Source organism: Mauremys reevesii, unplaced genomic scaffold, assembly GCF_016161935.1.
Source record: "Mauremys reevesii isolate NIE-2019 unplaced genomic scaffold, ASM1616193v1 Contig65, whole genome shotgun sequence".
NCBI lineage: Eukaryota > Metazoa > Chordata > Testudines > Geoemydidae > Mauremys > Mauremys reevesii.
The window spans coordinates 356852-369330 of NW_024100879.1; the positions used below are offsets into that span (position 1 = coordinate 356852).

The 12479-nt window shown below is 45.4% G+C and overlaps 1 long non-coding RNA gene across 1 annotated transcript; it reads right to left on the minus strand.

Annotated features, from left to right (window-relative positions):
• Window positions 1-10473: 10473 nt before the first annotated feature.
• Window positions 10474-12312, minus strand: LOC120394560. The gene is made up of 3 exons (XR_005592339.1): window positions 11930-12312; window positions 11627-11729; window positions 10474-10533 (listed from the first exon to the last, which is right to left on the minus strand). It is a non-coding gene; the product is annotated as an uncharacterized LOC120394560 (long non-coding RNA).
• Window positions 12313-12479: the final 167 nt, after the last annotated feature.

Consider the following 12479-nt stretch of genomic DNA (forward strand, 5'->3'; position numbering starts at 1 on the left):
GATATTTGAAAAACAAGGGGACTGATGTTTAAAGGCATATTTGGCCTTTGGTTGCCATTAGACAACTTTATGCCAGGGGAGTGGGTTTTCCAAACCCGGATACCTGAACACAGACTCCTAACAACCACGGGTAGGTGCATCAATAGGGGTGGGGTTAGTTGTAAAGTCACCCTTTTGCTGCCCTATGTTGCAGTGGAGCAGGGCAAAGTAGCCATAAAGCTGCCCTAAGAGGCAGCTAGGAATTCCCCAGCATGTGCAAATCTCTAACACCCAGAGAACCAGCACAGAGAGTTCACAGCCAGTGTAGCTGGCTGTATGTCACCAACTCCTAGCTTCCTACCCAAGTATATGGTGTGTGAGCTGGGAACAGAAGATGGCACACACAGTGTGCGTTGTGCTACAGCTATCTCCAGTGCAGCAATGGCTGTTACAAGACAGCGTAATTTAGAACAGCCCAGAGTCTAGAGCTCAGGTGTATTTGAGGATCTGGGCCAGTACTTGGCTTTTACTATAGGAATGACCCCTGAGAAAGCAGTATAATGTACATGCTTATCAATGAGCTTGTCCAGAGGCTGCATGTCCATCAGAATGACTAGATGTCCTGATGTGTAATAAAAACGCTTTGAGTAATAAAAATCAACCCAGGCTACTTTACAGGGCCTGATCCTTCTCTCACTTACAGCATCTGAGCAGTAGGACAACGGCGAATACTGCCCAGGATTATAGTTGTCTCTGTCTTCTTCCAATTTTGGGTAGCGGGAGCGAGGAGTATAAGGGCCCTACTGTCAATCAAAACTTAACCCCACCTCTTGACCCAATAAGCCCTGCCCACTGGTCATCAGAAGCCTCACCGCATGGGGGTATTACTTCTGGGCGTCAAGGCGGACACATGACCGGAAGCAAGGTGTGTCATGTGACCCCTCTAAGAACTCCTTCCACTATACCAATCAGGATAGATTTTGCCCCGATAGGAACGCCCCGAGAGAAGATTTAACCAACCAGGGGGAGTTCCGGGGTTTGTGTGACCCCTCTAAGAACTTCTCCCACTGCCCTCTACCAATCAGGAGGGGCTTCAGCCACTAGAGAGCACCCTGAGAGGAGATTAGACCAATTGGGGGGAATTCTGGGGCTGGGTGACCATCCAGAAGTGGTTTGTGTGACCCCTCTAGGAACTCCTCCCACCACCCTCTACCCGTCGCGATGGGTTTCGGCTGCAGAGGACTGCCCTGAAAGGAGATTTGACCAAAACAGGGCAGGTTCTGGGATGGGGTGACCACCCAGAAGAGGGTTGTGTGACCCCTCTAAGAACTCCTCCCAATGCCCTCTGCCAATCAGAGTGCCGCACCATCACCGCACAAGTCCCAGAGCTGGACAGAGGAGGCTCTCTCTTACCAAGACGACATGTTTCAGAAATTGTGGAAAGGCTGAGAGGAAACGTGGACTCCTTTACCACCCCCCTGAGAACTTCAGACTTTGTTTTAGCCCCGCGAACCTTTGGACTTGTGTGGAGAAAGTGCTACAGCAGCAACAGTTCCGAAGAGGATGAGGGAACAGCCAAGGGGATTCCTTTGGCCCAGCCATTGATGGATATGCCAGAACCTGAACCCAAAGCCCAACCATTCACGAGACACACCAATGAGCATGGTGGCCTCTCGTTGTCCACCATCCTGGAGGAGGAAGGCGATCATTGCTTGGGGGAGTTACCGGCGGACAAGCTGAATGGAAAAGACATCGCTCAGGTAAATGAATGATTAAGAAGCGACAGTTGATGATGAGGTGTAATGAGGTTAGGAACCTGGGGTTGTGTAAATGTAAAAAACAAGCAGTGAGAACTTACACTTGTTTCTTGTCTGAGACAGCTCGATGATGCCTTTCTAGAGGACCCGGAGGCCCTGGACAACGTTGCATCAAGCAGCAAAGATGAACCGGGCCCGCCTTGTTTTTGCTGAACGCCGCTAAAAATTGTTGAAGAGGACTTCGAGGATGAAGGTTATAAGGACTTTAAGAGAAGGTTTGGCATGGAACTCGCTGAGCCAGTGCCACATTGTGAGTGTAAAAATTTATGTGGACTATTGTATGCATTGCTATTTATGCTGTTCTTAATAACTGTCTTAGGGAAAAGCTTTTTGAAGATTATGAGGGCTATGTCATAGATGCCCCAGCCCAACGGCACCATGACTGTGTGATTTAGACTTCAACTTTATATGTAAATTTGTCAATTTAAATATGTAAATTTAAAAAACATCTATTGAAAAGGGCTTTGTGACTATCTGCATTTCTGTTAGAAGGTCTCTGGCCCTTAAGTGAGCTAAAAGTTTTAATGGAGCCTCTTGGTTTGTTTTCAAGGAGCTGTATGTCTTTTAAATAAAAAAAATGGTTTGTGAGAATCTAACTTTTGTGGTTTTGTGTAAAAAAGACCCATTTACAGCAAAAAGCTGAAATGTATGTTGTGGGAGGAGAAAAATCCTAAAAATGTGTTTATAGTGTAACCATTCTGCCCATCAGAGTTGGCAGCAACAAGAGCTGCGTTCAGTTGCTAGGAACTCCATTCCAATAACACAATGCAAAACTGGCTCAAGCCCTCAGCCAGTGGGGCACTGAGGCTCCCCTACTACAAGCCAAAATCACCACTTACTGTGTTAAGTAGTAGGGAGGACTCAGTGCTGGTTCACCATTAGCCCAAAGTGAATTCAGCTCTGCAGTCTGTAATCAGACTCTGCATGGAATCAAAATTAGCACTAACATTTCACAGTGGAGACAGGAAGAAGAGATAGAATTAGTGTCTGGGGCTCACCAGGTACAAATACCTCTCCCCAGCCTTTCTCAATTTGCTGAGTTTTGGAACCCACGTCCCTGCCTAGCGAGTGCTACTTAGTTGATGGCGAGTCCCTCTGCCATAAAAGGCCAAGTACAGGTCCACTGTCCTTGATTCACATAATCAGGATAACAACACTTTATTCTTTCTGCCTCAGTAACAGAGAAACTGGGGTTCCCACAGCAGCCAAAGTGATCATTTGGGCTACTGTGGGCTCATGCTAGGCGGGGTGCGTGTGCCTGTGCAAACGAGATCAACCCCTGACGTTCTTTTCCACAACTCACCACCAAATGTCAGGGTAGATCTCATCCTGACTCTGCTTACAACAGTGAAACAAACAGGGATGGTTCAGACATGTGTTTGAGTACAATAGAGTTGACTAATCCTGTTGACCTGAATGGTTTTAACCACACCCCCACTGAATAGCGAAGCTAACTGTGACTACTTATCGTTGTTGCCATAGGGATAAATTTGATTGGTGTGCACCCATGGTAAGGGAGGTGGGTGGGTGAGTTCTGATTAATATGAAATGAAATAAAACTTCAGGAATTAGCAGATGCTATTGGACAGTTTAAATATGACTCGGGAGTTGGTTGGATGCTATGGGTCAATTCAAAGCCATTAAAAGTTTAAATTAATATATTTACAACAAACAAACCAAAGCCCACCCCCCCCCACAAGGGTCTAAACCAAAACTGAAATGTTTCAAGGGGTCACAAACCTTCAACATGCTTTAGAAGAAGCATTTGCTCTAAAGACAATCAAACATTTAAAAGCTCTGGAGGGCTTATTATGGTTGTGATACAACCATTTTATTTCAACCCCCACCCCAAATAATATGCATGAAAGAAATGTTTTAAAAAACAAGCCCCAAAGAGATGTATTGATATCTGCAAAAGGTCCCCACTTGGGACTGAGGGGGGGACAGTTACATTAAGGATTGGGGATTTACTGTTTAATACTGTACTGTAAGAAGGCCCTGCAGAAAAATGGATTTTAACTAAAAGAAAAAATGTAGCCAAAAGCAGCTGAGTTGTGCAGCCAGCTTAATTCCCCCACCCCAGCTCCCAAAATGGAATGTTAGGAAGGGGCCTAAAGTCCTTAAGTCTCTAGTATTTCAGAGCTGTAGCCATCAAATCAACCTGCTCGCTACTATTTTGAAGTCCTTTTGAAACAAAGGGTTAGGATGGTATGAACGTCTCCAAAATACCTGAGGTTGTTTTTTTCAACAGAATCTCTTGAATGGCTGCTGGGCTGCAAGAGGAGGTATGCTCCCTGTTTTCAACTCTGAAAATATATATTGTATAATATCACTCGTTGGCCGTGCTGTCTTAGTAAATAATGGTGACTATGTTTATTGCAGTGTGATCTGTTTAGCATGGAACTAGTAACTTTAAATTGCATTTCATCACCAGGCCAAGGTAAAAACCATTGTAACTGTAGTTTTGCTTAATAACGTCAGGTACTACACAGGTTGTATAGGGATTTGGGACTAATACTAACTAACAGTTTTTGCTTGTTCTTTAATTCAAAGGCCCAAACACACATTGAGGGGGACAGAACAAGCATGTTCCTGCAACACTTTATCCTGTAGTAGAAGGTAACTTTCTGCAATTGGCTATTAAATGCGTGTGGGATTATTGAAAACTATTTTGTTGCAAACTGTATTTTAAACTCTCTCTCTCTCTGTAAAACATAGGTGGGATTTTTTTTAAGTATATGGCTGCAAACTGATGGTAATGGTGTGTTTCAAACTAAGAGGGTGTTGGTTTTTTAGTGTGCAAAATGTGTTTTAACCTGGATTTTAAAAGTTGATTTTAAAAGCCGTTTGGTTTTTATTTTGCAAAATGAGGTGTATTTAAAAAAAAGTTTGTGGGTTTGTTGTTTTAAATGGTAGAAACAAACTCAAAACTCCTGTTCGTTATACAGACTGAAATGGATTATTTTGTTTTAAAGCTATGACTTTTTAAATAAAATATTCATTAGGGTATTTTTCTATTTTTAAGTTTACAAGACAGTTTCATGTGATTTATAATAAATAATAATAATAATAATATCATCTGCTCCACAAACCTACCCAATACCAGCAGTGTGAGAGACCCTGACGAACTCTCTCAGTACCTGTTTTCCCCCAACTATAAGGTTCCATCCTGCAAGTTTATCGACGATGAAACAGCATGAGTGTCTTGAAAGGACCCAAAAGACCAGTACTCTGTCTCTGGAAATACCAGTGTTTTCATAGCCTGTTTCACCACTGCTTATGCCCGCATAGAACTATACAAACTGCTAGACAGATTTCAAAAGCAGTGCCTGTACCATGACACTGACTTGGTGATATGTGTGAAAAGGGAGGGTGACTGGAATCCTCCTCTGGGATTATTTAGGCAAGACACCGCCAGATCAACACATCACCGAGTTTGTGTCAGCAGGACCGAAAACATACAGATAAAAGCTGCCGGGAAGAAAGGCCTGCATGAAAGACAAAAGGTATTACCCTGAACGTAGCAAATTGTGAAAAGATCAACTTGGACAGTTTGAAAGATCTAGTTCTGGACTATTGCATGGGCCTGTGAGAAAACACCTCCAAAAAGATAGAGGTTCAGCAGCCCTCTATCATAAGGAACAAAAATCAGTAGCCAATAAAGACAAAAACCCTTAAGAAAACACAGAAAGTCGTTTCCACCAAGAAGGTCCTAGGAGAAGGGTTTAAAACCCTGCCCTACGGCTTTAAAAATGGATCCGAGGTGGAAACACCCCTTTTCTGCAATTCTTGCGGGGCCTAGCAACTGTGGGAAAAGTTACTTTATAAAAAATGTGTTGGATAATGCCAAACAAACATTGTCTGTTATGCCTGAGAGTTTTGGATAACATGGCTATAAAAATCATTGCAAGATACACATGTCTGGGCTTGTTGAAACATGTTTTAAGCAAGGCTAGATATGCCCAAGAATTTAAATTTAGTTTTTAGAAAAATCATCACCATCCGGTCGTTTAGCACTAAGTCGTTAGAATACAATTTAAGATAAACCCTTGCTACGATGATGTAAGAAAAACATGGAGTGATAGCTGCAGGCGACAGAGTGGGGGTCTTATAATTGTCTATTGTGAAACACATTATCTGTGGCATTTTTGTTTAAAAATTTCATAATGCTTTTAGGAAACAACACGCTATTCGGGGGGGGGGTGCCCGTATGAGTCAAAAAACTCTCCACGGTTACACTTCACCAGATACAAGGTGAGCCAATGTTCACCGGGTTGGTTATGTGGATGCGTGTTGACCACCAAACCTAAGGGTTTCTGAGACAACTTGCTGCCAGGGAGCCAATCATAAGGGAATTCTTTTTTGTGTAAGGGGTCATTGATGAGACACGTGAGAGCTGCACGGTGTCCATGTTCACATATAGTCAAGCAGAACATTTCTCCTCTGATTTATCACTATGATGTTGTCAAAAACCCCATACACGATCATATTGACGGTGATGGTTAGAGCCATCCCAAAATGTATTTCTGCTCTCAGGTTCCCGGTTTTAAACAGGGAACAGTGATTGGTGCATTCCTGGTTGGGAGACAGGTCAAAGGCAAACAAGGTGTAACCTCACGGTTGATTAACAGAGAACGATCTTTCACGTGTTTACCAGCTGTCTGTACCAGATTCATGTATCCTCTCACGCAGTGTTCTGCCTCGAAGTCTGGTTGCAGAGGCTTGGTTATGGAATATTCCACCTACGCCAGCCTCGTACATCCAGGAAGGGCATATCCCACCTGGGCTTTGTAATAGTTCCTGTAGATGGTGGGGTCGCTGTAATTTTTAGGATCGCCAAATGTTTTGCTTTTTAGAAACCTCGCTCTCTCCCGGGACACAGGTGCACCTTGATGATCACCTTGCCAAAGCAATACAAGACGTGTCTGTTCTGATCTGTCTTTATTTCAATGGTAATGGTATCGATGTGGTGTTTTCTGACAGGAACGTAATGAGGTTTATCATAGGTGATGGTGACAAACTCATTGTTCCTTCCTCGGACAGAGAGACAATGTAACAGGGGAACAGAAAAGTCCCCCACAAACTCATGTTCTACAATATCTGTGAACAGACGCAAGAAATTAAAAGCCGTGTGATGTCTGCTGAGAAGGGGAATTTTTGGACTCTATGCTTCGGGCCCAAACCTAGAATGTTAGCTAGCTCCCCGCTGATAGAAAACATACAAGTAAAATTGGCAGATTTAAGACTAACTTTTCTACCCCCAGGGTCGTAGTTCATGACCACCTCAGGCGGTGTGGGATGACGAACCACAGTACTGTTCATATGATCCAATAATTCAGGTATGGACGAGTAATAACCTCGTTGTAGGATAAACTCCATGCCACACCTGCAAAGGTGATTTCAAAAGGGGTGTCTTCATTGATAGTGTTCCGGCTGTGCGGGTATTGTATTTCCACTAACCCACCTCCCAGGCTCTCTGGATATCCCAGGGCTTAATTAGCCATATTGTAAAGTTCAAGCTGGTGTTCTGAGGAAAAACTGCAGAGCTGGCATTGCTGGGCAACGTAATGTAGAACCCGCTGTCGCTCATTTTTCTCTCTCTCTGTCTTTGCAGGAGGAATCTTTTTGTTTGTTTGTTTTGTTCACGTCTAAATGTCACAGAGTTGAGAAGCTTCCACCCAGCTGTTAAACTTATCGCCTCCTCAAACCATTTCACCAGTAGCTGCTTTTTTCTCCCTTTTCCTTTATCCGCTAGAACTTTTTCAATCCTGTAAATCCTGTCTTGTTTGGGGTTTACTTTTTGTAATTCTTCAGGGCAAAAAGATCCAGTAACTGTCTCACCCTCGTAATCTTTTAATCAGTATACAGGTCTCTGGCTCCTGGTTAAGGCTTCATCCACTATAAATAGCTCATCAGTAAACGTCTGTTCATAACCTTTTTCAAAGGCTCCTTTGACTTTAGATAGTCTCACGTGGTCGCCTTTTCTAAAAGGGGCAACAACTGGTTTTATTTTAAAACCATCTCTATAAACTGTTTTCCATATCTTCAGAGAATGTGAAGGATTAACATCAGCAGGACTGGTACGTATAGTTCTGTGAAAGCTCCGGTTGTCACTCTTTATAAAGTCAGATAATACGTCTTAAAGCCTCTGTTGTGTTTGGAGAACCGGTGCACATCTACCAGATCTTCCTGCCATTGCGCGTCCACATCTGAAACAATGGTCTTGTTTCTTTTAAAATGTATTTGAGCCAGTTTGTGTAAAGTGTAAGCATCTGATCTGAAAGCTAAGCTGTTACCTGTCTTCTATTTAAAAAGTTTTACTGTGCTTTTTGGCCACTCAAAAAGAGGATTCCCCCACCAAAGCTCCCAGCATCCCTGGGGATGTAATCTATTTTCATTAACAGAGCTGTCTGTGGAGACAGGACTGTTCCTGGTACCGTCTTTTACTAACGCAAGTATGGAGGGGATACAGTCATAGGGACACATTTAAATAAGTTTAATTAATTGCCTGGTTTAACACAACCTTTGACAGCCACCTGTAAAAATGGACGCCATGACCCTTACAACGAAAGACTCTGAGCTGGTTCATTCTTCTATTTTGTCCTTTTCCGGATTTTCCTCTTGAGATCCGCATCTCAGACAGGAGCAAAACAGCTGATGCACAACAGGGCTACCGATGTGTAAGTTCTCAAAGGCCTCTTGAAAGGCATCGTCGAGCTGTTGAGAGATTTTCAGACAAAAAACAGTGTAAGCAACCCTCTGCTTGTTCTTAGATTTATGCAATGCCAAGTTGATTCCTAACCCCATTATACCCCCATGATCGACCATCGCTTCTTAATCATTCATGTACCTGAGCAACGCGTCTTTCCCGTTCACCTTGTCCACCAGTGACTCCCAAGCCATGATCATCTTCCCACTTTGGGGTCGTCACACTCATCAGGGTTCTTCACGAGGGTTCGGGGTCAGGTCCTGAGGTATCTATCAATGGTCGAGTCAAAGGGCCCTCCTCGGAACTGTAACTGCTATAGCGCTTTATCCATACAAGCCCAAAGGTCCTCGGGGCTAAAACAAAGTCTGAAGTTCTCAGAGGAGTGGTAAAGGAGTCCATGTCTCCTCTCAGCCTTTCCACAATTCATAAAACACGTCTTCTTGGTAAGAGATGGCCTCCTCTGCCCAGCGCTGGGACTTATGAGGTGATGTGCTGCACTCTGATTGGCAGAGGGCATTGGAAGGAGTTCTTAGAGGGGTCACACAACCCTCTTCTGGGAGGTTCACCCCTTCCGAGAACCTACCTTGTTTTGGTCAACTCTCCTCTTGGGGCAGTCCTCTGCAGCTGAAACCCATCGCAACTGGTAAAGGGTGGTGAGAGGAGTTCCTAGAAGGGTCACATGAAGCACTTCCGGATGGGTCACCCCACCCCAGAATTCCCCCCAGTTGGTCAAATCTCCTCTTGGAGTGATCCCCAGTGGCTGAAACCCACCCTGATCGGTAGATGGCAGTGGAGGAGTTCTTAGAGGGGTCACACAAAGGACAGGTCACCTGCCCCGGAACTCCCCTTGATTGGTCAAGTCTTCCCTCGGGGCATTCCTATTGGGGCGAAACCCACCCTGATCGGTAGATGGCAGTGGGAGGAGTCCTTGGAGGGGTCACATGACACATCTTGCTGCCGGGGTCAAGGGGTGGGATTAACATTTGATTGATGGTAGGGCCCTTATACCACTGGAGCGCCTTGTTCTGTTTGTCTCCGTTCTGCTTCATTCGCCAAGCGCCGGCCAGGACAGATGTCACTTATGAGCTCAGTTGCCACCAGCTGGACAGTGGGACTTGGGTCTTTCTCTAGGACCCGGAGAGCTGAAATTACAGAGGACATCACGTTAGTGAACAGACTGTCAAATCACAGCTAAGCGTGATCACAGAACCTTGAAGTACCTGAGCAGAATGATCACATGGAAAAATGTGAAACTGGGCTCAGTCCTTCTACTGGGGTGGAAAATACATGAGAGATGAATAGGCCTCACTTTTCATATAGTCACCTGTGCCTGAAATAGCTGGAGACTTATTACTTCTGAATACCACACGACAGCAGCTCTCCAATACAAACAAAGCTTTAGGGTCCCTCATTGGGTCCCTTCCATGCTCCCAACTGTGGGGAGACCCTGACTCTACCAGAAAGTCATCCACTCTGCTGCAAATGGAAGAAGGTCCATTGTTTCAATAGCTTCCACTTTTCAGTTATTTTCCAGCTCTATTCAGGAGCCACTGCCTGAGCTCACTCAACGTGGAATTTAACACAGGCCAGGTCCAAGCTGGTTTGCACATGATAGAGGGCACCTACTGGAAGGAAAATTGCTGGTGGGAAATTTGGGGTAGCAGAAAGTGGCTACTTCTCACTTGGGGAGTCCACAGAAAGCCAATAAAGCCCAAAGTGTGGAGAGCACTGGCTGGGAAGGGGCATTGCCAGGACAACCAGGAGATGCACTGACTCATATCACACCTTCTGCAGCTTCCTCCTTCAGGGAAATTAAGGCTGACTTTCTACTGGGCAAGAGTGTATTTGTCCTTTGATGTGGCTGATGCACTTTGCACCAGTGGTATCGGTTACTGCTGCTTGTCAGCTAAATTCCTTTATAACTCATTAATGAGCAGGACTTCAGCTGTATTTATCACTTACACATCAGCAGATGTTCCAGGTCCAGCCATTTCATACGCTGAGTGTCTGTGTGTTCCAGGATGATGCCTAAATACACAATGTCAAATAAATAACAACAATAACAATAAAACCTTCCCTTGTTGAGTGCAAAGTGATATTGGCAGCCCCTAGACAGGTCTTTGGGGTCTCCTACTGTGGGCCTAAGGGTGAGCTGTGGGCAAGAGGATGCTAGAGCAGTTTAGAGTCCACACTGAAGAGAATGAGAGAGAGACATTTTTTAAAAAGAATGTTTACATAAAACCCATTTGCTTGATGAAACAGTCTGTGCTCCTCTTGCCACTGCAGTCAGTTATTGGAGACATACTAAGATAGTGTTTGGTCTAGTGGTCTGAGCAAAGGACTGGGGCCAGGAATAAGCGAGTTCTAAGCAGGGATCTCACAAGGTGACTGATAGGTGAGCCCCAATGCCTGCCTGTCTCACATGGGTGTGCTAGGGAGAAGAGGCCACAGGGCCAAACAGGAGGAACCTAATGCTTCCTTGACAAGGTGCTGTGGCCAGGAAGGTGAAACAGCAGGCGCTATGGGGAGGTGGGCTGCTTGCCTCCCAGTGATGAAGTCACAGTGAGGAGCACTGAACAGCACTGGGTAGGTCTGCACTTTGAGCTAGAGGTATCACACCCAGTTCAATGGGACAGGCCCACACTAGCTCTGACAGCGCTAGCATTAGAATGTAGCTAAGGCAGCACAAGCCGTGGGAGGAGCAGCCACTGTGAGAATAGACTTTGGGGTTTGGATGGGATCATACTTGGGGTGGTTAAACCTCCTGCTGCTCCTGACGCCAGCTACTCTCTATTTTTAGCACAAAGGGCTAGTGCGGGTGTGTCTCATCAAGATGGGAATTATACCCCAGCTCAAAGTGTAACCATGCCCTACGTGACAGTGTCCCAGGCACTACTACGAAATGACTGCACCGTGCTTCCCCTGCAACAATCCCGAAGCACTTTATAGCAACTAATGAATTCCTCCGACCACCATCCTGGAGAGGTAGGGACATTAACATCTCCATCTATGGGTGGGAAGCTGAGGCACAGAGAGATTAATGGCAGCTCAGTGCTGCACAGTGGGATTTTTCTGTCTCCTCAATGGGAATATCAAAGGGACACTGGGCATCATCTCTCACCAGCTAAGTTGGCGGCACCTGCCCGGATCCCTTCCCAGCTGCTACTGAAGGACGCGATGGTGGTGCTATACAAGTTCTCCAGCAGTTCTGCATTTTCTTTGGCCTAGAGGAAATCAGGGACACATGAGCTCTCTCTGGCTAGAAGTGCCCTTTGACTGCCAGCACATGCTTTTATGAACCACAGGTAAATAAGAGAAAGAACAGGTGGCTGGGTAGAAGTGGAAAAAATGGGAATCTGGGGCAGATTTACATTTCCCATCACCCTCCAGTCAATAATCTCCTACAGTTCAACAGCTCACTCACAAGGTGTCTGCAAATGTCCACCTGGAGCTCTTCAGGCTTCAGCTCGGCTCTGCCACCAAGGTGCTTATTGATCGCATGTTGGAGTCTCTTCAGTCCCAAAAACGGGAAACAGAGGTGAAATGTAGCTCTGCATTCCTGAAAAAGAGCGTCACACCATTGACTTGTTCCCTACCGAGTGCTGTGTTCAATCAAAGGGAACTCATCTGCGTGACTGCTCATCTATTCCAGGACAAAAAAGGATTCATCTGGATGTGACTGGCAGAAACATGCAGGAATGACTAATAGAGGGGAGAGCTTCCACTGAAACCTGGAGGTAGCATCAATGTCTTTTGGGAACAGATATACCGATGAAAGCTGCTTCACCAGGCACAGCTGTGGTCTCTCCTCTGTTCTGGGAGGCAGGGGCCTGGGGTGAAGAGTCAGACAGGAACAGAGACCTGTAGGGGTCAGACCCATGACCTATCCTGGATTCTGGTGAGGCAGCCATGGACCAACCTGGCTGGAAGTGACTCAGCAGGAGGGCAATGAACTGAGGGGAGAATTTGGGCCT